This window comes from Bubalus bubalis, chromosome 1 (genome assembly GCF_019923935.1).
Source record: "Bubalus bubalis isolate 160015118507 breed Murrah chromosome 1, NDDB_SH_1, whole genome shotgun sequence".
Lineage (NCBI taxonomy): Eukaryota > Metazoa > Chordata > Mammalia > Artiodactyla > Bovidae > Bubalus > Bubalus bubalis.
In genome coordinates, this window is record NC_059157.1 from 174366549 (window position 1) to 174393234 (window position 26686).

General features: G+C 41.5%; 1 pseudogene; it reads left to right on the forward strand.

The window, feature by feature from the left end:
* LOC102401361 overlaps positions 1-26686 on the forward strand; it is a 170823-nt pseudogene that overhangs the window by 49801 nt on the left and 94336 nt on the right.

Sequence of the window (26686 nt, forward strand, 5' to 3'; positions counted from 1 at the left end):
TCATTGGAAAAGACTCTGATGCTGGGAGGGATTGGGGGCAGGAGGAGAAGGGGACAACAGAGGATGAGATGTCTGGGGATGGCATCACCGACTTGATGGACACGAGTTTGAGTGAACTCCGGGAGTTGGTGATGGACAGGGAGGCCTGGTGTGCTGCAATTCATGGGGTCGCAAAGAGTCAGACATGACTGAGAGACTGAACTGAGCTGAACTGGTCAGAAACAGTCCCTCATTCTCTCATTCATGCCACCACACACATTCCTGAGCACCTGTGTGCCAGCACTTTGCAGGAGTTAAAGGGCCTAGATGAATAAGAAACTTCCCTGTAGGAGTTCACCTTCTACTTGAGGAAGAGTGACCTGGAAACAAAGCAATGACAGGTCTGTGGTCCGATGAAAGAAGAAAGTGATAAATGTGTAATATGTAACAGGTACAGTTAGTACAGTGGGAGAGGGAGGCACTGGGTAGAGACTAAGAATAAAGCCTTGAAGACAGGACCAAGGTTGGTGTTTCAGATGGTTGGAAGAGTATTTGCACAAGTGAGGAGAAAGGAGTATCGTGTTGTATCTGAGGAAACGATGAGAGGCTATTGGGCTTCCTAGGTGGTACAGTGGTAAAGAATCCACTTAATGCAAGAGACACAAGAGAGATGGCTTCAATCCCTCGTTTGGCAAGATCCCTTGAAGAAGGGCCTGGCAACCCACTCCAGTGTTCTTGATGGGATAATCCCATACACAGAGGAACCTGGCAGGCTACAGTCCATGGGGTCGGACAAAGCGTAGGACACGACTGAGTACACAGCACGATGAGACGCTGTTGGGATGACTGTACAGTAGCAGGCAAGATCCAAAGGTGGAATCTGTTTGCCTTGCCTCCAGCTTAATGATAAATTCCAAGACCGTGTGCCGCTTTCTCTACTTGTTAAACCCTTCAGCTACAATTACTGCTCATTCTGTGGACTTCCCACTAAATGCTTCTTGATGAGAAGCGTTTCCCAGTAGCAAAAGTCCCCCACGCTTGCTTCATCTCACTGGATACTATGACATGATAGAGCAGATGAGTCACTTTTTTTTCTCTTTTTAATTCTGTTTTATAGATGAGTCATTTATGGCATGCATCCAGCTTTTGAGATGTGCTCAAATTTGAGCCGGGTTTATTCTCTGGTAGACCCCAGGAGGGAGTCCGTCTCAGACCTGTCATTGTATTCCTCTGGTGCCAGGAGCCGGCATATTGCATATTGAGTGCATATTGCATATTGAGTGCAGCACTTTCCACAGCATCATCTTTCAGGATCTGGAATAGCTCAACTGGAATTCTATCACTGCCGGGAGCCAGCGTGAGTAACTCCGCCCATGACAAAGGTCATGAGGAAGGAGACTCGGCATAGGCAAAGGCGGGATCGAGCCTCAGGAGTCCCCCTGGAAATTCTCGAGCATCTACCCTCCAAACCAGAGTCTGCCTACTTTCTGCTTTGTGCTTTCACCTACACCTCTGACTTTACGGGGGCTGTCCCCCACTACCTCTCTCTGAAAAAAGAGTTAGCTTACAGCTCCAGTTAACAATTCCTGGGTGTGACAGTGTTTCAACCTACAAATTCCTTTGGAAGTCCTCTAGCCTGCCTGAATAGGTTTTTCCAGCCACATGTGATTGCTCAGAGCCTCCCAACTGTGAGAGGCAGGAGATGTTCTAAACTGTCTAAACACAGATTCCTTTGAGCAGTTAAAAGATTGATTAGAAATTGTATTGGTGAAGGGTTTTTCACTTCTTGGGCCAATGTTTGCTGCTAAGTCTCCATATCCCTTACCTGCTGTGTCCCTGGCAGTGTATTGATTAATATAATTGGTGTAAATAGTAGCTTTAATGTTTGTAACCTGGGACCCTTGAGTTAATTCTTTTTCTTGTTACAGCCCACCACACCTTTGCTCTGTAGGAATGCAACTTTATCTAATGCTTTTGGAGGGTGGCGCTTGACTAATCACCTTTAGAGAAAAATAAGTTTTCTGAAGAAAGGGTCTTAAAATGTTAACAGGCCTCTGGGCCAGAAGATGATGCAAATCACCTAAACTTTTGCATATGATAAGCTTTCAGGAAGAAAGCCTGGCTTACTGCATGACTCTACCCCTTCCCCCATTAACTTAAAGTATAAAAACTACTTTGGAAAATAAAGTGCGGGCCTTGTTCACCGAAACTTGGTCTCCCCATGTCGCGCTCTCTCTCAAATTCTGGCTGAGTCTCCATCTGGAGCGCGGAACCCGCCATGCTTGCTAATTAATTATGCCTGGGCTTCTAAGATCCGACCGGGGAGGCCTCAGTGTCTCCTCTCCTTCGGGAGACCGGAAGGATGCCTGCAGCCTACGTAAGTGGTGCAAACTTCTTGTCTTGAAGTTTTATTGGTCTCCCGCGTAAACCAAGCTACTCAGCCTCTTTTCTCCACTGAATTTTCCTACTGAGCTATCCCCATTCTATTACTCTTTACATCTCTAATTAATATCTAATTGAAGCTATTGTATCCTGATCCTCGCCGAAGCCGTCCCCGCTCTCTGGGTTTGGGCTTGGGAGGGTGTTTAGTTGAAGCCAGCTGGAGTGTACAAATGATGCAACAATGCAGGTGCACTGACTTTGTTCCTGAGCCTGGCAACGTATGCCCACTGCATCCTCCCGCCTGAGGCACGGTTAAGACAGGGCAAGTCTCTCTCAGAGCAGCGTGGTTCCAGGTGCCCATGCGAGGAAAGAAAAGACAGACAGACACTTGCTACATATGATTTATTCTCCTTCCCAACATGGCACTGCATCACATTGATGCCGCCATTCAAACTAATGTTCTAATTTACAGTTTCTGGGGACTTTGGGAAAATGCATCAAAACCCCAGGTTACCTGAGATGCTGCAGTTAGATGTTTTAAGGGCTCTAAAAACATATTTTGTCAAAATAAAATAGAATTTTGAAAGGCCTCCTAACAATTGTTTAAAAAAAAAAAGACAAACAACAAAAAAAAACCAGCCATCCTCTTCAGCTACACTCATCACAAGGCTGCTTCTGTGAGTAGCTCAGCACACTCTGCAAATACTCTCTCATTAAAGATCGGCCCTCCCCTGGAAAAAGCCAGGGGCAGCAGTTCTCACACGCAGGCTACTTTCTTCTCACATAGTAGGGGGTGTCCCTGCTGCCTCAAAGGAAGTGAGAAGCAAACCACAGCCTGCCTCAGTTGAGACTTGTTTTATCTTTACACCACTGTAGCTCAGAATACTCCCAGGACAACTTCTCTTTGTACCTGAGAAGGTGCTTAAGCCTTCCCAGTAATAGGACATGGGTCCACTGGCCAGCTGGCTGGTGCCCTTTCAGTCTCCACCCAGGCCTCCTCTGGGCCAGGCTCTGTGCTGGAAGTTGAGATCAAAAATGAAGAAAACACCACTCCTTCTCTTAAGGGGCTTACTCTCTGGTTGGGAAGACAGACACAAGAATAGGTTTTTCCAAAAAATGTGGTATGTGACTTACTAAAGGTGAGCAGAGATCAGTTAGCCTAGGTATCAGAAAAGCCATTGTGGCAGATGCTGTGAATTAACTAATCCTATTCCCAACTCCCTTTTCCCTACTGCTTCCAAACTGGAGGCTACAAAGCTAAAGACTTGCTCTTCCAGCTTCTCTTGCCTAGAGTGGCCACTGGACCTATGGCCATGAGGCAGAAGCAAAATCTACAGAAAAGTTCTTTAAAAACTTTTGTGTTCTTGCTTAAGAGGAGAATCTAGTCTGTATAGCTCTTTGCTCCTTCTTCCTGCTTGATTATAGTCATGATGGATGTGGCTACAGCAGCAATCTTGATGACCTCTTGTGACCACGAGGGAAAAGTGAGCAAACTGTAGGATATTGTTGAGCCAGTGATCCAGTGCCAGCTGCTGCCTACTTCTAGATATTTCATCATGTGGAAAACAAATAAACCTTTATTTGTTTAAGTCGTTGAGATTAGATTCTGGAACTTGCAGCCAAATACCTCCCTAACTGATAACAAACGCCTAGCAGGCAATCAGGAGATAATGATTGAAGTCACATAAGTAATATGATCACCTGAGTTGGGTCTTAACAGATTGGGATGTGCTGTGAGTATTCCAGTTGGAAGAAACTAAAGTAGCATATATTGGGTTGGCCAGAAAGTTTAAGATGTTATGGAAAACCCAAACAAACTTGTTAGCCAACCAAAAATCGAAGCATTTGAAGGTGAAGCAGGAGGCCATGAGGAGCTCACAGAGAAACCACTGACAAGAAGTTTATCACAGCTAGACTATAAAGTGGGAAGCAAGTAGTAGTTGGATACAGCTGGTACAAGCAGCAGCAGGGGCCAGATTAAAACAGTTTCCTCCAGTACAGAGAGGAACCAGGTTCCAGTAATCAGAGACTATCCATGTTACCCTTTTAACTGCAGAATTACTGCCAAGGCCAACATAGCAAGAGGAGTAAGGAAGAAGTAAATGCATGCCTCTTGTTGGTCACTCTATTAGTTACCTGTTGCTGCATAACGAATTACCCCCAAACACAGCAGCTTAAAATGTCACACATTTATCATCTCACAGTTTCTGTGAGTCAGGAATCTAGAGACGGCTCCACTGAATCGGGGTGTCTGGTTCAGAGTCTCTTACAGGGTTGCAGTCAAGGTGTTTGTGGGGCTCTGGTCTCATCTAAAGACTCAGCTGGGATAGATCCACTTCCACATTCTCTCCCATGGTTGTTAGCAGGACTCAGTTTCTCGCAGGCTGTCATCACCAGAGGACTTTCAGTTCTTTGCCCCATGGGTCTCTCCATGAGGAGCTCACAACATAGTCGCCAAATTCTTCAGACTGAGCAAGAGAGAAATTGAAAGAGGTGAACAAGAGGGAAGCCAGAGACTTTGTAACCTTCTCTGAGAAGTGGAATCCTCTAGTGAGGAGTCTAGTGGTCCTGTCCACATTCAACGAGAGGGGTCTACAGGTAAATACCAGCAAGTGAGGGTCACAAGGAGCCTTTTTGAAAACTGCCAAGAAAAACCCAAGTAAGATGGTAGGCACTGAGAGAGGGCATCAGAGGGCAGATAGACTGAAACCACAATCACAGACAGCTAGCCAATCACATGGACCACAGCCTTGTTTAACTCAGTGAAACTAAGCCATGCTGTGTGGGGCCACCCAAGACGGATGGGTCATGGTGGAGAGGTCTGACAGAATGTGACAGAATGTGGTCCATTGGAGAAGGGAATGGCAAACCACTTCAGTATTCTTGCCTTGAGAACCCCATGAACAGTATGAAAAGGCAAAAAGATAGGACACTGAAAGATGAACTCCCCAGGTTGGTAGGTCCCCAATGTGCTACTGGAGATCAGTGGAGAAATAACTCCAGAAAGAAAAAAGGGATGGAGCCAAAGCAAGAACAACACCCCATTGTGGATGTGACTGGTGATAGAAGCCAGGTTTGATGCTGTAAAGAGCAATATTGCATAGGAACCTGGAATGTTAGGTCCATGAATCAAGGCAAATTGGAAGTGGTCAAACAGGAGATGGCAAGAGTGAACATTGAAATTATAGGAATCAGTGAACTAAAATGGACTGGAATGGGTGAATTTAACTCAGATGACCATTACATCTACTACTGTGGGCAGGAATCCCTTAAAAGAAATGGAGTAGCCATCATGGTCAACAAAAGAGTCTGAAATGCAGTACTTGGATGCAATCTCAAAAATGACAGAATGATCTCTGTTCATTTCCAAGGCAAACCATTCAATATCACGATAATCCAAGTCTATGCCCCAACCAGTAATGCTGAAGGAGCTGAACATGAAAAATTGTATGAAGACCTACAAGAACTTCTAGAACTAACACCCAAAAAAGATGTCCTTTTCATTATAGGGGACTGGAATGCAAAAGAAGGAAGTCAAGAAACACCTGGAGTAACAGGCAAATTTGGCCTTGGAGTACAGAATGAAGCAGGGCAAAGGGTAATAGAGTTTTGCCAAGAGAACCCACTGGTCATAGCAAACACCCTCTTCCAACAACACAAGAGAAGACTCTAAACATGGACATCACCAGATAGTCAACACCGAAATCAGATTGATTATATTCTTTGCAGCCAAAGATGGAGAAGCTCTATACAGTCAGCAAAAACAAGACCAGGAGCTGACTGTGGCTCAGATCATGAACTCCTTATTGCCAAATTCAGACTGAAATTGAAGAAAGTGGAGAAATCCACTAGACCATTCAGGTATGACCTAAATCAAATTCCTTGTGATTATACAGTGGAAGTGAGAAATAGATTTAAGGGACTAGATCTGATAATCAGAGTGCCTGATGAACCATGGATGGAGGTTCATGATATTGTACAGGAGACAGGAATCAAGGAAGTGGTTGACCACTTCCCCAAGAAAAGAAATGCAAAAAAGCAAAATGGCTGTCTGAGGAGGCCTTAAAAATAGCTGTGAAAAGAATGGATAAGAAAGCTATGGTACATATACACAATGGAGTATTACTCAGCCATTAAAAAGACTACATTTGAATCAGTTCTAATGAGGTGGATGAAACTGGAGCCTATTATACAGAGTGAAGTAAGCCAGAAAGAAAAACACCAATACAGTATCCTAACGCATATATATGGAATTTAGAAAGATGGTAACAATAACCCTGTGTACGAGACAGCAAAAGAGACACTGATGTATAGAACAGTCTTATGGACTCTGTGGGAGAGGGAGAGGGTGGGAAGATTTGGGAGAATGGCATTGAAACATGTAAAATATCATGTATGAAACGAGTTGCCAGTCCAGGTTCGATGCACGATACTGGATGCTTGGGGCTGGTGCACTGGGACGACCCAGAGGGATGGTATGGGGAGGGAGGAGGGAGGAGGGTTCAGGATGGGGAGCACATGTATACCTGTGGCGGATTCATTTTGATATTTGGCAAAACTAATACAATTTTGTAAAGTTTAAAAATAAAATAAATTAAAAAAAAAGAAAATAGAAAAGAAGGGAAGCAAAAAGCAAAGGAGAAAAGGAAAGATATACCCATTTGAATGCAGAGTTCCAAAGAATAGCAAGGGGAGATAAGAAAGCCTTCCTCAGTAATCAGTGCAAAGAAATAGAGGAAAACAATAGAATGGGAAAGACTAGAGATCTCTTCAGAGAAGGCAATGGCAACCCACTCCAGTACTCTTGCCTGGAAAATCCCATGGGCAGAGGAGCCTGGTAGGCTGCAGTCCATGGGGTCGTGAAGAGTCAGACATGACTGAGTGACTTCACTTTCACTTTTCATTTTTATTCATTGGAGAAGGAAATGGCAACCCACTCCAGTGTTCTTGCCTGGAGAATCCTATGGAGAGAGGAGCCTAGTGGGCTGCCATCTATGGGGTCGCACAGAGTCTGGACATGGCTGAAGCGACTTAGCAGCAGCAGCAGCAGCAGAGATCTCTTCAAGAAAATTAGAGATAGGGAACATTTCATGCAAAGATGGGCTCAATAAAGGACAGAAATGGTAGGGACCTAACAGAAGCAAAAGATATGAATAAGAGGTGGCAAGAATACACAGAAGAACTGTACAAAAAAGAGCTTCACAACCAAGATAATCAGGATGGTATGATCACTCACCTAGAGCCAGACATCTGGAATGTGAAGTCAAGTGGGCCTTAGGAAGCATCACTACAAACAAAGCTAGTGGAAGTGATGGAATTTCAGTTGAGTTATTTCAAATCCTGAAAGATGATGCTGTGAAAGTGCTGCACTCAATATGCCAGCAAATTTGGAAAACTCAGCAGTGGCCACAGGACTGGAAAAGGTCAGTTTTCATTCCAATCCCAAAGAAAGGCAATGCCAAAGAATGCTCAAACTACTGCACAATTGCACTCATCTCACACGCTAGTAAAGTAATGCTCAAAATTCTCCAAGCCAGGCTTCAGCAATACGTGAACCGTGAATTTCCTGATGTTCAAGCTGGTTTTAGAAAAGGCAGAGGAACCAGAGATCAAATTGCCAACATCCACCGAATCATGGAAAAAACAAGAGAGTTCCAGAAAAACATCTATTTCTGCTTTATTGACTATGCCAAAGCCTTTGACTGTGTGGATCACAATAGACTGTGGAAAATTCTGAAAGACATGGGAATACCAGACCACCTGACCTGCCTCTTGAGAAACCTGTATGCAGGTCAGGAAGCAACAGTTAGAACTGGACATGGAACAGCAGACTGGTTCCAAATAGGAAAAGGAGTACGTCAAGGCTGTATATTGTCACCCTGCTTATTTAACTTATATGCAAAGTACATCATGAGAAACGCTGGGCTGGAGTAAGCACATGCTGGAATCAAGATTGCCGGGAGAAATATCAATAACCTCAGATATGCAGATGACACTACCCTTATGGCAGAAAGTGAAGAAGAACTAAAGAGCCTCTTGATGAAAGTGAAAGAGGAGAGTGAAAAAGTTGGCTTAAGCTCAACATTCAGAAAACTAAGATTATGGCATCCAGTCCCATCACTTCATGGCAAATAGATGGGGAAAGAGTGGAAACAGTGGCTGACTTTATTTTTCTGGGCTCCAAAATCACTGTGGATGGTGATTACAGTCATGAAATTAAAAGACATTTACTCCTTGGGAGGAAAGTTATGACCAACCTAGACAGCATATTGAAAAGCAAAGATATTACTTTGTCAACAAAGGTCTGTCTAGTCAAAGCTGTGGTTTTTCCAGTAGTCATGTATGGATGTCAGTGTTGGGCTATAAAGAAAGCTGAGCGCTGAAGAATTGATGCTTTTGACCTGTGGTGTTGGAGAAGACTCTTGAGAGTCCCTTGGGCTGCAAGGAGATCCAACCAGTCCATCCTAAAGGAGATCAGTCCTGGGTGTTCATTAGTAGGACTGATGTTGAAGCTGAGACTTCAATACTTTGGCCACCTGATGCGAAGAGCTGACTCATATGAAAAGACCCTGATGCTGGGAAAGATTGAAGGCAGGAGGAGAAGGGGATGACAGAGGATGAGATGGTTGGATGGCATCACCGACTCAATGTACATGGGTTTGAGTGGACTTTGGGAGTTGGTGATGGACAGGGAGTCCTGGCATGCTGTGGTTCATGGGGTTGCAAAGAGTCAGACTCGACTGAGTGTCTGAACTGAACTGAATCACAAACATACTGCCACCACCTTTCCCCTTCCCCTCCTCCATCACTGTGGTCAACAGCAACATCCTTTTTATCATTGCATCATCATCATCACAGTGACAGTGGTTATTTATTAAATGCTTCCTGTGCACCCAGACATTTTCCATCCATAGTTCATTTATCCTTACAACAACCCTGTAAGTGTAAGTAATAATGTCCCCGTTATTACTGACATATTACTCCATATGTCTGCATATGGAGAATCTAAGGCTTGAAAGGGACTGTGATTTGCACTAGGTCACATAGCCAGTTAGAGGCAGAACTAGGATTCAAACTAAGGCCTGAACTCCAGTTGAATACTTCACCAACACTGTAGGAGGCAATGCCTCAGAGTTAAGACAGCCCTGTCTGCCAGCCTGTCCTGGAGCCCAGGCTGTTTTCTGCTTTACTTTAACCTTAAACTTCAACCTCTTTACCTTAACCTTACTTTAATCAACTTTCCCCAGTGCTGAAAGCTACAGAGTGAGGGGACAAATGGGTTAGCCTGCCCACCTCAGAATGCTAGGACTCCAGATAAAGAACAATGGGTGAAATCAGAGAAGATCTATAGATTAGATAATACTACTGTAGCTTAATAGTACTTAATTTATACTTAATTTATAGTAAATTAATAGTACTTAATTTTCTGATTTTAATCATTTCTCTGCAGTTATATAAGAAAATGTCTTTACTCTTAGAAAATACATACTGAAATATTTAGAGGTAAAGAGATATTATGTCTGCAACTTATTTTCAGACATTTCAGAAAAAAATTATTTATAGGTATATACATGTATGCATGTGTATATGGAGAGAGAGAATAAATGATATATAACAAGTGTGCTAAGATGTTAACATTTAGGGATTCTGTGCATAGGAATTCTTTGTACAAATTTTGCAGCTTTTTTTGGTAAGTCTGAAATTATTTTAAAATAAGTTTTTAAAAAGTACCACTCCTCTGCTCTGGGGCATTGTGACTTCTATTTGCACTATCAGAGGTGGCATTTGGAGCATCTTACATACTCCTTTTGACCCTAAAGTGAAAGTGAAAGTGAAGTCGCTCAGTTGTGTCCGACTCTTTGAGACCCCGTGGACTGTAGCCCACCAGGCTCCTCTGTCCATGGGATTCTCCAGGCAAGAATACTGGAGTGGGTTGCCATTTCCTTCTCCAGGGGATCTTCCTGACCCAGGGATTGAACCCGGGTCTCCCGCATTGCAGGCAGACATTTTAACCTCTGAGCCACCAGGGAAGCCCCTGGTGACCCTAAGGTGACCCTCAAAGCACAGGAAGAGTATAGAGGTTACAAGAAAACATGGTTTCTAGGTCAGGCTGCCTGGGTTCCAGTCTTGACCTTGCAGCTTCTAAGCTCCTATAAGTAACCACTCAGGATTGACTTGGAAGGATTTGTTGAGATAAGGGATATACTTTGGCTCAGTTCCTGACCATGCTAAGCCTCCTGTAAATGTTGTTATTCTTGCCTCCTCAGTCATCTTACAAGTAAGAAATAATGGCCTGTATGTGGTTCAGAGACACTGATTTGGACAGTTGTCTTTTCCTTTTGTAACCACAAAAACTTTTTGTTTATATCTGATAAGGCCATTTTCCTACATAACCACAACAGACGATCATAAAAATCAAGAAATCCACATTAACTGTAATTTTTAGATGCCATTCAAGTTTCACAGTTATCTCAGCAATTGTACATTTGTCTTGGTGCCAACTCTCTGACGTGAGTTTTTGTCCCAATGAAGGCAGGGTGGCTGCAGCAGCGGGTGTGGATGTGTCTGACAGGATGAAGAGCCGAATCCCTGTGGTGCTCCTGGCCTGTGGCTCCTTCAACCCCATCACCAACATGCACCTGCGCTTGTTTGAGGTGGCCAGAGACCACCTTCACCAAACAGGTCAGTCAAGGGGCCCAGGCCTATGGGAGGAATTGGTGAGTTGGGCTTTTGGGGGCTTTGCTGGCTGCTATCATCATCCCCATTATTAAAGCTGCTCATAGCATAAGTGGTGACATACATTTCTTCCATCATATTCAGAGGGCTAACACTCTTTAGCCATATGATGTATGTAAGTCATACCCCTGGCCATAGAGTTGAAATGCTTCTCAGGATCCACTACCCCCCTGTCCACTTCATGTTGACCATGAATGCTAAAAAGACACCGGGCCTGTTATAGAACCTGTGTCTCAATCAGGGGATCCTTCCTGGTGCCCTAGGAAGCATTTACCCAAACAGCCAGATGAATACATAGCACGTGCCTTTGAGAACTCCTGCTACTACTCTTCAGTGGGTAAGCAAATATTCTATAATGGGGATTTTGACATTTTCTCCTTCGAAAGAATAGATCTTAGACAATTACAAATTAAGTCTTGTATATAGGGCATTTCTAATACAGATGGCATGGCTTTGCCAGAAATATCTAATCAGCTGGAAATGTTTAATCTATGAATGTTTCATCTCTTTGACTTTCCATTTCATTATTAAAAGAGTAAAATGGCATTTGGGATCTGCTTGATTATTTTTAAAGACTGTAAGTCATTTATTTGTTGATGTCAGATACATATGAAAGTTTTATTCATTATGTGTTTTTGTCTGTCTTATGTCTGGAGGAGGAAATGGCAACCCGCTCCATAATTTTTGCCTGAAAAATCCCATGGACAGAGGAGCCTGGCAGGCTACAGTCCATGGGGTCACAAAGAGCTGGATATGACTGAGCAAGAACACAATATCTTATGTATTCATATATGTGTTTTGTATTTTTGCATTGCTCAAAAATGTTTGTCTTTAAGGGCCATGTTTTTAATACCAAAATCAATTTCTGTTTACTTTCAATATAGAAAAAAATGTTTGAGTAACATGTAAACCATTTCTTCAAAGAAATTGCATACAAATGTTAATTTATTTTAAAAAATCATTGTTTATAAGATATTTTTAATTATTCAAAAAGTGAAATATTTATTCTTAGTAAATGAATAGCTGTTACATAAGAGTAAAAATCCAAACAATTCACTTGAAACTGATCAGTAAACATTAGTAAGCCATATGCAAAGAAGAAATATAACTGGACAATAAACTTGAGAAAAATTTCTCAACTATGATTGCTAATAATCAATGAAATGCAAATAAAAAAGTAAGCACCACAAGATAATAAGCACCATGTGGGCAGCTACTATGACTGCTTAAACACTACACAATTGCCACCATCTGTCACTAGGCTTATAGTTGGTGCTCAATAAATATCTCTTGTGGGACTTCCCTGGTAGTCCAGTGGTTGACTTCACACTTATGCTGCAGAGGGCACAGGTTCAGTCCCTGGTCTGGGAACTAAAATGGGCATGGGTTCAATCCCTGGTCTGGGAACTATCCACATGCTGCATAGTGCAGCCAAAAAAAGTTTTTAATTAGAAAAATAAGTATCTGTTTTAGGAGTAAATAGTGTGAGACTGACAAAGATTAAAGGCTGTCAAATTCAGTTGGCAGGAGAGGGAGGGAAACGAACACTCCCATGTATTGGTAGTGATGGGAAATGATAAAACATTTTTGGAGGGCAGTTTGGTTTTCTGTGGAAAAAAATAATTGAAATCTATACTCACATCCATAATGAGGAGAAAAATCAATCAATTAAAATTGAACCAAAACTGATGCAGATGTTAGAATTAGCAGACAAGGATCTTAAAATTTACTATAGTTACATATGTTCAAAAATTAAGTAGAGACATGGAAAATATAAAAAAGACTCAAATATCTAGAGATTAAAACTACAGGATGTGAGATGAAAATTAAACTGGTTAGGATTAACAACAGATTAAACGTTGCAGAAGAAAAATTAGTGAACATGAAGATAAAACTACCCATCCAAACTGGAACAATTCAAAATGAAACATAAAGAGAAAAAAGAATTTTTAAAAAGAAAGAAAAGAGTACAAGATAATTTAAATCATCCTAATATACTTGTAATTGAACTAGTTCAATAGAAGGAAAAAAACAGGAAGAACAGGAAAAATATTTGAAAAAGTAATCACTGAAATGTTTTCAAATTTGATGAAAGCAGATTTCATGAAGTAGCTCAACAAACCGCAAGCACAAGAAACATGAAGAAAACAACACCAGGGTATATAATAATCAAATTTCTCAAAACAGATAATAAAGAGAAAACCTTAAAGGCAGCTGCTGCTACAGCTAAGTCGCTTAGTCGCTTCAGTCATGTCCGACTCTGTGACCCCGCAGATGGCAGCCCACCAGGCTCCCCCAACCGTGGGATTCTCCAGGCAAGAACACTGGAGTGGGTTGCCATTTCCTTCTCCAATGCATGAAAGTGAAAAGTGAAAGTGAAAGTGAAGTCGTGTCCAACCCTCAGCAACCCCATGGACTGCAGCCTACCAGGCTCCTCCGTCCATGGGATTTTCCAGGCAAGAGTCCTGGAGTGGCAGCTACAGAAGAACAAATAAGGAAGATAGTAAATTTCTTGCTTCTGAATTCAGCATAAGGGAGTTCAGTGGAAAAGATCTTTAAAGTACTGAAGGAAAAAAACCTGTCAATCTAGGATTCTATATCTGGCAAAAATATCTTTCAAAACAAAGTAAAAACATTTTCAAATCTATAGAATCTGGATGATGTCACCACCAGCAAACCTGCACCATGAGAGATACCAAAGTCCTTTAGGCAGAAGGAAGATGATACCAAATGGAAAAATGGATCCCCACAAAGGAATACAGAGCATTGATAACTACATGGGCAATTATATAAGTTGTTTATTATTTAAATTTCTTTAAAAGATAATTGACCATTTAAACAAAACTAACAATGTGTTATGGAGTTTATAACATGTAGAAGTAAAATTTATGACAACAGTATAAAAAAAAACTGGGAGGGGAGTAATAAAAGAATACTATTGTAAGGTTTCTATTCTATACATGAAGTGATATAATATCACTTACAGGTAGACTGAAATAAGGTAAAGATACATATTATAAACCCTAATGCAACCACTAAAAAAAAGGCAAACAGTTTTAACTCATAAGGATTCAAAGGAGATAAAATAGAATCAGAATATACTTTGATTTAGAATATACATCATAATCTAAGAAGAATGAAAACTGACCTTTTCCAGTCCTGTGGCCACTGCTGAGTTTTCCAAATTTGCTGGCATATTGAGTGCAGCACTTTCACAGCATCATCTTTCAGGATTTGAAATAGCTCAACTGGAATTCCATCACCTCCACTAGCTTTGTTCGTAGTGATGCTTCCTAAGGCCCACTTGACTTCACATTCCAGGATGCCTGGCTTTAGGTGAGTGAGCCCACCATCATGATTATCTGGGTCATGAAGATCTTTTTTGTACAGTTCTTCTGTGTAGTCTTGCCACCTCTTCTTCAGCAGAGATCTCTTCAAGAAAATTAGAGATACCAAGGGAACATTTCATGCAAAGATGGGCTTAATAAAGGACATAAATGGTAGGGACCTAACAGAAGCAGAAGATATGAAGAAGAGGCAAGAATACTGAAGTGGGTTGCCATTCCCAATAGCATAGAAAAAATAAATAGAGATAAATCCAGCAAAAGTATACAAGACCTATATGCTAAAAGCAACAAAACATTGTTGAGATAAAGACAACCTTATTAAAATAGAGAGACATGCCTTGTTTTGTGGGTTGGAAAACTCAACAGTGTTAAAATTTCAATTTTCTCCAAATTTACCTATAGATTCAACTCAACCCCAGTAAGCTTTTCTTGGTAAAAAATGATAAGCTAATTGTAAAATTAATATGGAAATGCACAAAAATAATTTTTAAAAAGAATAACAAAGTTGGGAGATTAAGTTACTGGATTTTAAGACTAATTATAAAGTTACAGTACTTGTTACAGTGTGGTATTGTTGTGAAAATAGTTAAATAGATCGATGTTACAGAATAGAAAACACCAAATTTTTCTCCCCACTGACATAGACAATTGATTTTTTGACAAAATTGCAAAGGACAATGCAGAAGAGAAAGAATAATCTTTTCAAAAAATTGTTGTTCAGTCACTAAGTTGTGTCCGATTCTCTGTGACCACATAGACTGCAGCATGCCAGGCTTCCCTGTCCTTCACTATCTCCCTGAGTTTGCTCAAACTCATGTCCATTGAGTCAGTGATGCCATCCAACCATCTCATCTTCTGTCACCCCCTTCTCTTGCCCTCAATCTTTCCCAGCATCAGAGTCTTTTCCAATAAGTCGGCTCTTTGCATCAGCTGGCCAGAGTATTGGAGCTCAGCTTCAGCATCAGTCCTTCCAATAAATATTCAGGGTTAATTTCCTTCAGGACTGACTGGTTTGATCTCCTTGCTATCCAAGGGACTCTCAAGAGTCTTCTCCAGCACCACAGTTCAAAAGTATCATTGTTCAGTGCTCAGCCTTCTTTATGATCCCACTCTTATATCTATACATGACTACTGGAAAAAACATAGCTTTGACTATAGGGACCTTTCTTGGCAAAACCCTGTGTAGGCTTGTCATAGCAGTTCTTCGAAGGAGAAAGCATTTTTTAATTTCGTGGCTGCAGTCACCATCCACATTGATTTTGGAGCCTAAGGAAGTCTGCCACCGTTTCCACTTTTTCCCCATCTATTTGCCATGAAGTGATAGGACCAGATGCCATGATCTTTGTTTTTTGAATGTTGGGTTTTAAGCCAGGTTTTTCACTCTCCTCTTTCACCTTCACCAATAGGTGTGGAACTACTGAATATTCATCTGTCACCCTCGCCCCAGAGAAAACATTCAACCCAAAGCCTGTACCATATATAAAAGCTAACTCAAAATGGATCATAAACTTTAATGTAAAAACCTATAACTAGAAGAAAACATAGAAAATCTTTGTGACCTGATGTTTAATAAAAAAATTTTTTAAATAAGACACTACCAAAAGCATGACCCAAAACAGGGAAGTGGGTGGGAGACAAATTAGACTAACCTGAACCCTATTATTTAAGGTATTAATAGGTAGAGGGGCCTCACGTAGGACCTCAAGCATCTTTTTGCCTTTATTCTCAATCATTCCTCCATAGAAAGTACCCAGTCATTATTGAAAATCCAGAATGGATTCTGCTGGCTGTCTTTGCGTGTTACCCAGCAGGTTGACATCTTTCAACATTATTCAGATACCGACTGTGTCTTCTTCACGCCAGGCACTGTTGCTAGAAATAGAATTGATTAAATTGCATCTCCTGCCCAAACTGGATACACAGCATAAGTGATGAGAAATACATGACTGTGGCACTAGGTGCAGAGGAGAGATGTCTCCCACCTGAGGGTTGGAGAGAGCTTTTTGGAGGGTGACACCAAAGTCTTAAAGAACATAAGAGACTTAGCCAAGCACTGTTTAGAGGGCACTGTCTGCAGAGAAAGCAGCACAGGTAAAATGTGGAGGTGGAAGAGAATCTCGTTCCAGCACGTGGGAGGGAGATGAGGCTGGTAAGGTAGGGAGGACCAGGTCTCGGTGTGTGGTGTGAATTTCTTCTCTGCACAGCTTGGCTTCGGTTTCCCCGACTCTCAGCCCCAGTTGCTGGCTGCAGCCTCCCACAGCCAGCAGAACTGTGCACCAAGTCTTCACCCAACCCTTTGTCTCTCCTGGGACAAATATTTAAGCAGAGCCTTTTCTCTCAATCAGAATCAGCTCACAATTAAGGCTGGATGAAAATCTGGCCTCACAGCTGACTTTCTTTTTTCATGAAGAAAATGAAATCTCCCTTCTGTTGGTGCATTTTCACTGAAACAACTCACAATTTTAATTCGATATTGTGTGCATATAAATTGAACTAAACAAGCTAAAGCAATTTATGTAGTACCTTTAAGTAGAAACTAATAGTGTCTTCCTAGTTTGCTGCAGTAGCTCTAATTACTTTGTTGTTTTGAGCTCTTTCCCCTTTGCCAAGCACCCTTTCTTAATACCACAACTGTCCTTCCTTTTTTTTTTTCCCCCAAAGCAACAACAAAACCTTAAAAACTGACAGAAACACTATATCAAAAACTTTTTAACTGTCTTTAGTCCTATGATAATACACCCCTTTATAGTGAAAAAAAAAATTATACATTGGATGAAAACTAGACCTGAAGGTTTTCATTGTTAATACCCTGACAAAGTCATACATGCTCAAAGGAAGAAATGATGAACCAGATATTATTTTTTAATATTGCTTTACTTGAAAGAATGTTCAAGAATATGATAAGGGCTGGTAGGAATGTGTGATTTCTGTGTTTTATAGTGTTGTCTTCTAGTCACGGTGCTTTCTTGCCTTGCACTAGGTGCTGCATGGGGACCTCTCAAAGAAGATTCTCAAACCTTTGATGGATGAATTTGTGTGGTAGCTGTGGGTGGTTTATAAAAAGTTCATTTGGGAGTTTTATTCTTGTTTTGCTGATTTTTGACAGAAATAATTCAGCCCTACCTATGACTAGTCAATAGCATCAGGCATACCTAAAGCTTTCATTGAATATATTAAGAATCTGAGTCCCCATTTCTCTTAAGATGTCGGATGTATTCCCAGTTGCAAGAAGTTGTTTTCCCAGCATGTAGTCACAGACTTACAAATGCAGGTTGAATCAAATTTAAGTCTTGTTTTCTGTTACTTGGTTTGTTATTTCTAGTCAACACAATTTGGCCATTGACCTATATGTGAGCAACACCCCACTTGTATTTCTTTTTTTAAATCATATTTTCTTTCTGGTTCATTAATACTTATTCATTCAATGACTATTTAGTACCTGTCCATTTTACATGTTTAACAAACACACATCATCCTTACTATTTGTCAGGTAGTATTCTGAATGCATTACATTTAAACAAAGATCATTGAATCTTCATAACAGCCCTATGAGGTGAGTGCTGCCACTCTCCCTGTTTAACAGATGGGGAAGCTGAGGCTCAGAGAATTTGAGTGACTTGCCTGACATCACACACAGGGTAGAGCCAGTCTTCCCCAGAGTTTGTGCTTGTAGCCACCACATCATGTTGTCTCCATTTACTCAACAAGCTTCTTGAGCACATGTCTTGCTGGGAACTGTGCTAGAAGCAGAGATAACAAGAGTGGACCCTGTGGCCCTAGGGGAGTGCCTTGGTCAGTTTAGGCTGCTATAAGCAAAAATGCCATGACTGGGTAGCTTGTAAACAAGAGAAATTTACTTCTCACAGTCTGGAGGCTGGAAATCTGAGATCAAGATGCCAGCATGATTGGGTTCTGCTGAGAGTCCTCTTCAAAATTGCAGACTCCAACTTCTCATCATGTCCTCATATGGAAGAGAGCAGAGAGAGAAAGCAAGCTCTTTCATGACTCTTATAGGGGCATGAATCCCAGTCATGAGGGCCCCACCCTCGTGACTCTCACAAAGGCCTCATCTCCTAATATCATCACATCAGAGAGTAGGGTCCCAAATATGAATTAGGGAGGGGACAGAGGTATTCAGTCTGTAACAGGAAAGCAGGTGTTAATCAGATCCCACAGAGGTAAAAATGCCTTTGAGCCAAGTTCCTAATGCTATCAGTGTAAACAGGGAGGCAGCTAGACACAGACAGCGAGTCCAGGGAAAGTGTTGCTGAAAATGGAAGGACTGAGCTGGAGAAGAATAGTGAGGCACATTTTAGGTTGAAATTGAGTTGGCTGGGGTTAGGGGATGCAAGAAAAGGGCATTCTTTGACCAAGAAAGCCCATGTACAAATGCCCCATGGGGAAGAGGACATGGCTGCCCACTGAGGGATGAACAGATGCGATAGCTGAGAAGCAAGAACAGAGGGGAGTGCTGTAGGAGGTCAGGAAACATGAGGGCCTTGCAGGCCGTTGTTGAGCAGTCTTCTTTTCATCCTAAGAGCTGTGAGAAAATCTGCATTTCCCTCCCTCCTCTTTCTGGCTGCGCCCCCGCCCCACACACACACACCACATACTACACTGTAGAGCTAGGGAAGGGAGGCGAGCCACTGGAGCAACACTTTGGATGAGAGGGTGACATGGCAATGAAAAGAAGTTGGCAGATGAGGAAGATCATTAGAGATTCAAGCTGACCTCTTAATGGATTGGGTCTGGGGAATAGAGAAAGCGCCACCACAGCAGAAAGAGTCTTTCTGGAGGTAGAGCAGACTTGGGGAGGAACAAGTTCAGCTTCATATCTGTTGACTTTGAGAGACTTGTGAAACATCTGAGAGAAGGCAGTGACTAGAACTCAGAGAAAACAGGCGTGGAGATGGACGTTTGCAAGTTCCCTGTATGTTATAAATGAAGATACCCATTGGGGTAAGTGAGATCACAGAGAGAGCCATAGGAGGCGTAAACTCCAGGGGGCCACAACATTTAGCAGCCCCACAAAGGAGGGCAGAGGAACCAGAGATCAAATTGCCAACATCCGTTGGATCATCGAAAAAGCAAGAGAATTCCAGGGGGAAAAAAAAATCTACTTCTGCTTTATTAATTATGCCAAAGCCCTTGACTGTGTGGATCACAACAAACTGTGGAAAATTCTTAAAGAGATGGGAATACCACTCCACCTCACCTGCCTCCTGAGAAATCTGTATGCAGGTCAAGAAGCAACAGTTAGAACTGGACATGGAACAACAGACTGGTTCCAAATAGGAAAAGGAATACGTCAAGCCTGCATGTTGTCACCCTGCTTATTTAACTTATATGCAGAGTACATCATGTGAAATGCCAGGCTGGATGAAGCACAAGCTGGAATCAAGACTGCTGAGAGAAATATCAACAACCTCAGATATGCAAATGACACCACCTTTATGGCAGAAAACAAAGATGAACTAAAGAGCCTCTTGATGAAAGTGAAAAAAGAGATTGAAAAAGTTGGCTTAAAGCTCAACATTCAGAAAACTAAGATCATGGCATCTGGTCCCATTGCTTCATGGCAAATAGATGGGGAAACAACGGAAACAGTGACAGACTTTATTTTCTTGGGCTCCAAAATCACTGCAGCTCGTGACTGCAGCAATGAAATTGAAACATGCTTGCTCCTTGGAAGAAAAGCTATGACCAACCTAGAGAACATATTAAAAAACAAAGACATTACTTTGCCGACCAAGGTCCATCTAGTAAAGCTATGATTTTTCCGATAGTCAAGTATGGATGTGCAAGTTGGACTATAAAGAAAGCTTGAGTGCCGAAGAATTGATGCTTTTGAACTGTGGTGTTGAAGAAAACTCTTGAGAGTCCCTTGGACTGTGAGGAGATCCAACCAGTCCATCCTAAAGGAAATCAGCCCTGAATATTCATTGGAAGGACTCATGCTGAAGCTGAAACTCCAATACTTTGGCCACCTGATGCCAAGAACTGATTCACTGGAAAAGACCCTGATGCTGGGAAAGATGGAAGGCAGGAGGAGAAGGGGGCAACAGAGGATGAGATGGTTGGATGGCATCACTAACTATGGATATAAGTTTGAGTAGACCCTGGGAGTTGGTGATGGACAGGGAGGCCTGGTGTGCTGCAGTCCATGGGGTCACAAAGAGTCGGACACAACTGAGCGACTGAACTGAGCTGAAATGAACAAAGGAGGGTGAGCTTGTGCAGGAGAGTGAGGAGGCCACCAAGTGGGAAGGAACCAGAGCAGTTTTGTCACAGGAAAGATGGGGCATCCCGTGTCAGTGCTACTAAGGGGTCAAGTTAAACAAAGCTGAAAAAATCATGTATATGGGGTTAGCAGCATGGAGCCAGTTCTTTGTGAATGCTTTTATTGGAGTGGCAGCACTGACCACCAGAAAGGAGGGAATGAGAGAGAGGAAAAGGAGGCAGTGGTGGAGACAGTCCTTCCAGGAATGGCAGAGGTCCAGGTGACGTGGGGTTTGAATGTGCAAGAGCAAGAAGGGATTATTTGTAGGGGAGACATCAAACCCTGGGAAAGCACTCATGCCCTGTCCAAAGGTGGGGAGAGCCATACCTTCTGATTTCTCAAGAAAAGCTGCAAATATGAGCTTTATGTTTAAAAGATGGTTGGTTGCCGCATTGCTTGGGATCACAAAATCAAATGTAAACAAATATTCAACTGTAATAAGTAGATTTCTTTCTCCCTGAGTTATGGGCTAACAGTCTAAAACTCTTTTCTAGGTATCCTGGTGGTGGTTTAGTCACAAAGTTGTATCAGACTCTTGTGACCCCATGGGCTGTAGCCTGCCAGGCTCTTCTGTCCATTGGATTCTCCAGGCAAGAATACTGGAGTGGGTTGCCATTTCCTTCTCCAGGGAATCTTCCCAACCCAGGGATCAAACCCAGGTCTCCTGCATTGCAGGCAGATTCTTTACCAACTGAGCTGTGAGGGAAGCCCAATCCTAGGTATCCTAGGATTAATAATTAAATATCTTATGGATAATGAAAGTCAGGCTTCTCTTGAACAATGGAGTTACAGATAGAACAGAAGGAACTTAGAAATACCCTCGAGGTGTGGGATTGCCATTGAAGGTATTAATGTGAATTCATGGATAGATAGGTAAACTAGATTAGATAGATAAACAGATATGTCTTGTCAGTATGCATACAGACGCACATACATATACATCTGTAGCTTATTCCTATATGCTGAGAGGGTCAGAAATAATTATACTCCAGTAGCAATAGTACCATCTAACATTTCTAATCTTGGTTTCTAAATACTATCCTGTATGAAAAGCTCTCCTTGGAAAAACGGTCAGTTCTGGGGCTGGGGCAAGGAAGATGTTTAACTTGGAACATCCTGTGGTACCAGAAAATCTGAAAGTACTTCAATAATGGGGACATGTCTAAATGTCCATGGCACACAAGAGCCAGCTTGAAGGGGTTCCCACTGATAAAATATAGGATAATTTGAGCATAAAAACAAATAATGAAGTTAAACATTATAACTTATTGAATAAAGTAACAGTCCTTGAATCTATATTGATATAAAACAGTGTATTAATTACATGAATAAACAGATAAATGAGGAAAATGTCTCCTAATCTTAAAAGTTATTTATCAAAAGGCCTAAATGAGATGACACACGTGAAGGGTCTAACCCACATGACAAACCCAATACACTTGGTCTCTCTGCTTGCATCTGAGCAGGCCCCACCCAGTGCAGGCTCAGAGCAGTTCCCTGTGGTCACCAGACAGGTTAACATAATATTCTCACATCTTTGCGTGGAAGTGAGAAAACCGCAAAACAGTTTCTCCTGTTTTCTTTAGTCCCTTCTTGATATTTTATGATGTTATTGCTTAACGATCCTGCCCCGCGTGTTTGTAGCATCCCAGATTAAATTGCATCATAAAGATAACAACCCGGTTGAAAGCCTTGTCTGACTTTTTTCCCTTTGGACAACCTTGAGGAGGGGAAAGGTATTTTATGGCTCCCAGGATTTCCTTTCAGGAACTTGCATTTTAAGTCAGAGCATATTTATTTCAATATCATTTACACCAGCATTTTTCTGTGTTAAATAAAAATGTCTGGTCAGTGTCCAGTGTGCTACCCCTGTGACTTTAATGTTGATCCTCTATTACACAATGAATATAGAGAGAATTAAATGCACCATGATACACTGGTACATTACAATCTGAGATAAAGAGGGAAATTAAGCTATAATAATTCTATTTAAGGCAGCGGCAACCCCAGATCTGGGTCTTCTGGGCTTTTGGAGATATCATCAGACAGTGAGTAAATATTATATAAGCTCAGCATGTTATCTTAATCTTGGGCTCACATGGACACTTATTAATCAGATAGAGTGATTTTAATATATATTCATGGGCAGTCCTCCAGCCTGGTCTGAAAAACTCTTCATTTTCACATTTCTAATTTAAGAGATTTTTCTGGAGAAGATAGATTTAAGAATGTTGAATTACTCCAGCAATTGTTTGGAACCAAGATAATTTGTTCCTTATCTTGTGAGGCTTTAAGGGTTTCACATTCTTTCAAGAGGAGATGCTTTTCTGATTTAATAACAAATCAGCATTTTCCTTATCCTGAAAGAGTCTCTAAGTGGGCAGTTTCCACAGCATGGACTCTCGTGCCAGACTTGGTTGTGCCAGGGTAGGGGGTGAACAGAGCCTTACCTGTGAGTGTGCTTCATATCGGGCCCTCAGACACTGCCTGACTGCCCGCATTCTGGTTTCCATCTGCCTCACTGCAGTTCATGTGTACATGCTGTGAAAAATGGGAGCCATTGCTCATATCCTCATAAACCATGAAATGCCTCCCACTTTCCCCCCTCATTCCCCACACTCTTCTCCTTTCCCCAAACAGATAGAAAACTAAAACAAATCAATATTTTTTGTTTAATTTTTTGCTGCTTGATTCTTCAAAAGGAGTTGAAATTGCAAACCACAAAGCCCACAAAAAACTAGTGTACAGAATATATAAAGAATCTCACCCCAGTACCCTGTTGGTGGGAATGTAAATTGGTGCAGTCACTATTAAAAAAAAAGTTTGGAGGTTCCTCAGAAGACTAAAAATAGAGTTATCATATGACCTAGCTATTCCACTTCTGGGTATTTCTCCAAAGAACATGAAAACACTGATTTTAAAAGATATATCCTCATTGCAGCATTATTTACAATAGTCAAGATATGGGTATAACCTAAGTGCCCATGTATAGATAAATGGATATAGAAGAAGTAATATGTATACACAATGGACTATTAACTGAGCCATAAACAAGAAAATCTTGCCACCTGCAACAACATGGATAGACTTAGAGGGTATCATGCTAAGTGAAATAAGTCAGACAGAGAAAGACAAGTACCATATGATTTCACTTATATGTGCAATCTATAAAAACAAAACAAAGGAACAGACAAAACAAAAACAAATTCATAGATACCGAGATGAGATTAGTGGTTACCGGGGGGAAGGGGTTTGAAGGGGCTGCTAAATGGGGAAGGGGGCCAATTGTATGATGGATGGTAACTAGACTTACTGTGGTGATCATTTTGTAGTGTATACAAATACCAAATTATTATGTTGTACACTTGAGACTAATATAATGTTATATACCAATTTCAACTCACTTTAGGAAAAAGAATTCTAAAAATTTAATAAAAACACAAACACCCTAATAAGGAAATGGGCCAAAGACACAAAGGCACATTTCACTGAAGAGGATATACGGATGGCAAATAAACACATGAAAAGGTGTTTGGCAACATTAGTCATTAGGGAAATGTAACTCCTTTATAAACATAAAAGGGTATTATCATACACCTATCAAAATAGCTAAAATAAAAAATAATGACAACACTAAATGCTTGAAAGAATGCAGAGAACAAGACCATTTGTAAATGCTGTTGGGAATGTAAAATGGCTCAACCACTCTGGAAAACAGTTTGGCAGTTTCCTGTGGAACTAAAAGTGCAACTACCATATAACCCAGCGGTTGCACTCATGGGCATTTATCCCAGAGACATGAAAACTCATGTTTGCACAAAACCTGTACTCAGACGTTCGTTACAGCTTCATTTACAATAACTAAAAACTGGAGACGGTCCAGGTATCTTTCAAGGGGCGGACACTTAAACTGGGATACACCCAGATCATAGAATAGACTTAGTATAAGAAGAAACAAACTATTTGCACAACAACTTTGATGATGTTATATAACAATTTTACCCCACTTTAAAAAAAGGAATTCTCAAAATTTAATAAAAACACAAACAGTCCAATAAGGAAATAGGCAAAAGATCACAAAATTATGCATACGACAACAGTGTGCCACATGTTAGATGATATAAATGAATATGACTTCCCTGGTGGCTCAGTGGTAAAGAATCCACTGCCAGTTCAGGAGACGTGGGTTCAGTCCCTGGGTCAGGAAGATCTGCTGGAAAAGGGAATGGCAACCTCCAGTATTGTTGCCTGGGGAATCCCATGAACAGAGGAACCTGGTGGGCTACAGTTCGTGGGATTGCAGAGTTGGTCACGACTTAGTGACCGAGCACAAGAGCATGATAAATGAATATACCAGGGAAGTGTTTAACTAAAAATGAAACATAATATCCAAAAGGCAGCATTCATTGGTTTGCTGCTTCAACACAGATTTTCATACCAATCTAAAAGGGGTCAAAATTAATAGCTGCAAAGGCTATTCTTGCATGTGATTTTAGCTTAAGAGATTTAAGAAAATATCCGAAATACCAGTTTTTGTTTTTGTCAGCTGTAGCGTCATGGATATTCAGAACAAGAAAAATTGCATAATAAAGGAGAGTCCAGGTATATATCTTGTATGGCTTGCTTCTGTTGCAAGATTGTACAAGGTTATGTGCAAAAACTAAGTCTGTCCCAAATTCCACACTAGCATAGTTTCAACTCCAGGCAGTATTGCTGAGTGGAAAAAGCCAATCCTAAGAGGTTGCATATTAAATGATTCCATTTGTGTAATATCCTTGAAATGGCAAAATTATATAAATGAGAATGGACTCGTGATTACCAGGGGTTAGCGTGAGGGCGTGGGGGCAGTGAGAGGGAAGTGGGTGTGGTGATAAATGCACAACACGGAGTTCCTGAGGGTGAGGGAGCTATTATGTAGTTTGCTGTTGACGGTGGATACACAAAACCTACAGATGAGATGAAATTTCACAGAACTAAACACATGCACACACATGCACTCAAATGAGCAAGTGAGTGAGTGTGGAACTGGTGAAATCTGAATGGGGTCAGTGCATTCTCAGTCCCAACGTCCTGGGTGTGATAGGAAGCGTCATACTGGAAGATGTTATCATTGGGGAAATGGTGAAGGGCACATGGGATTGTTCCACATTATTTCTTACAACTACTTATAAATCTACAATTATCTCAAAAAGCATAATTTAAAAAACAACAAAGATTGAAACAACATAGTTTGTGGATGAAAGGATGAAGTGAGGAAGTGACAGCACCCTTCAATAGACCGCTTCCATGCCAGGGGTTTCCAAATAGAATAATGTCATCCTCAAAACAGCCCTGTGGAGTGTTAAGATTCCCATTTTACCACTACAAGGAAGCTTGAGATCTGGAGAGGTGACACGTTTTACATGTGACCTGCCCAACAAATAAAAGACTAAGCCCCAGACTCTTAGAATGCATAGCCAGGGCTCTTGTCATCTGTCCACAGGGGTCCCCATCTCCTGACAAACCATGCTGTCTCTACCTGCTGCTGCCACTGCCACACCAGCCAGTCAGGTCAAACTTTCAACTCCCTGAAGAGACGGCTCCGGGGTTAATATGCCAGGACCTGCAGCCATCTCTGTCTTCTAAATGGGAAGTAAAGATCACTGAGAATCAGGCACCAGCATTTGGCAGCTCTTTTAAGCAGATCGTAAAGAGAACTCATGCAAGCGCATTCAGAAAATCCAGGCCAACATCAGATAAAACAGACAGCAAAGTACCACTCCCAGCAGCACAAAGGGCATTAATTAAAACGCATTGAAAAGATGTGTCTGTATAAATACTCCTAAAAATGAGGTTGTTGGGAAAGAGTTTGACCTTGGGGAGATTGATGAGTTACTGATAATTACAGGGGAAATAAATCTTAAGAGGACAAAATCATTTAAGAATGGATTTTATAAGCTAATGATGTTGGTTCCTTCTACTG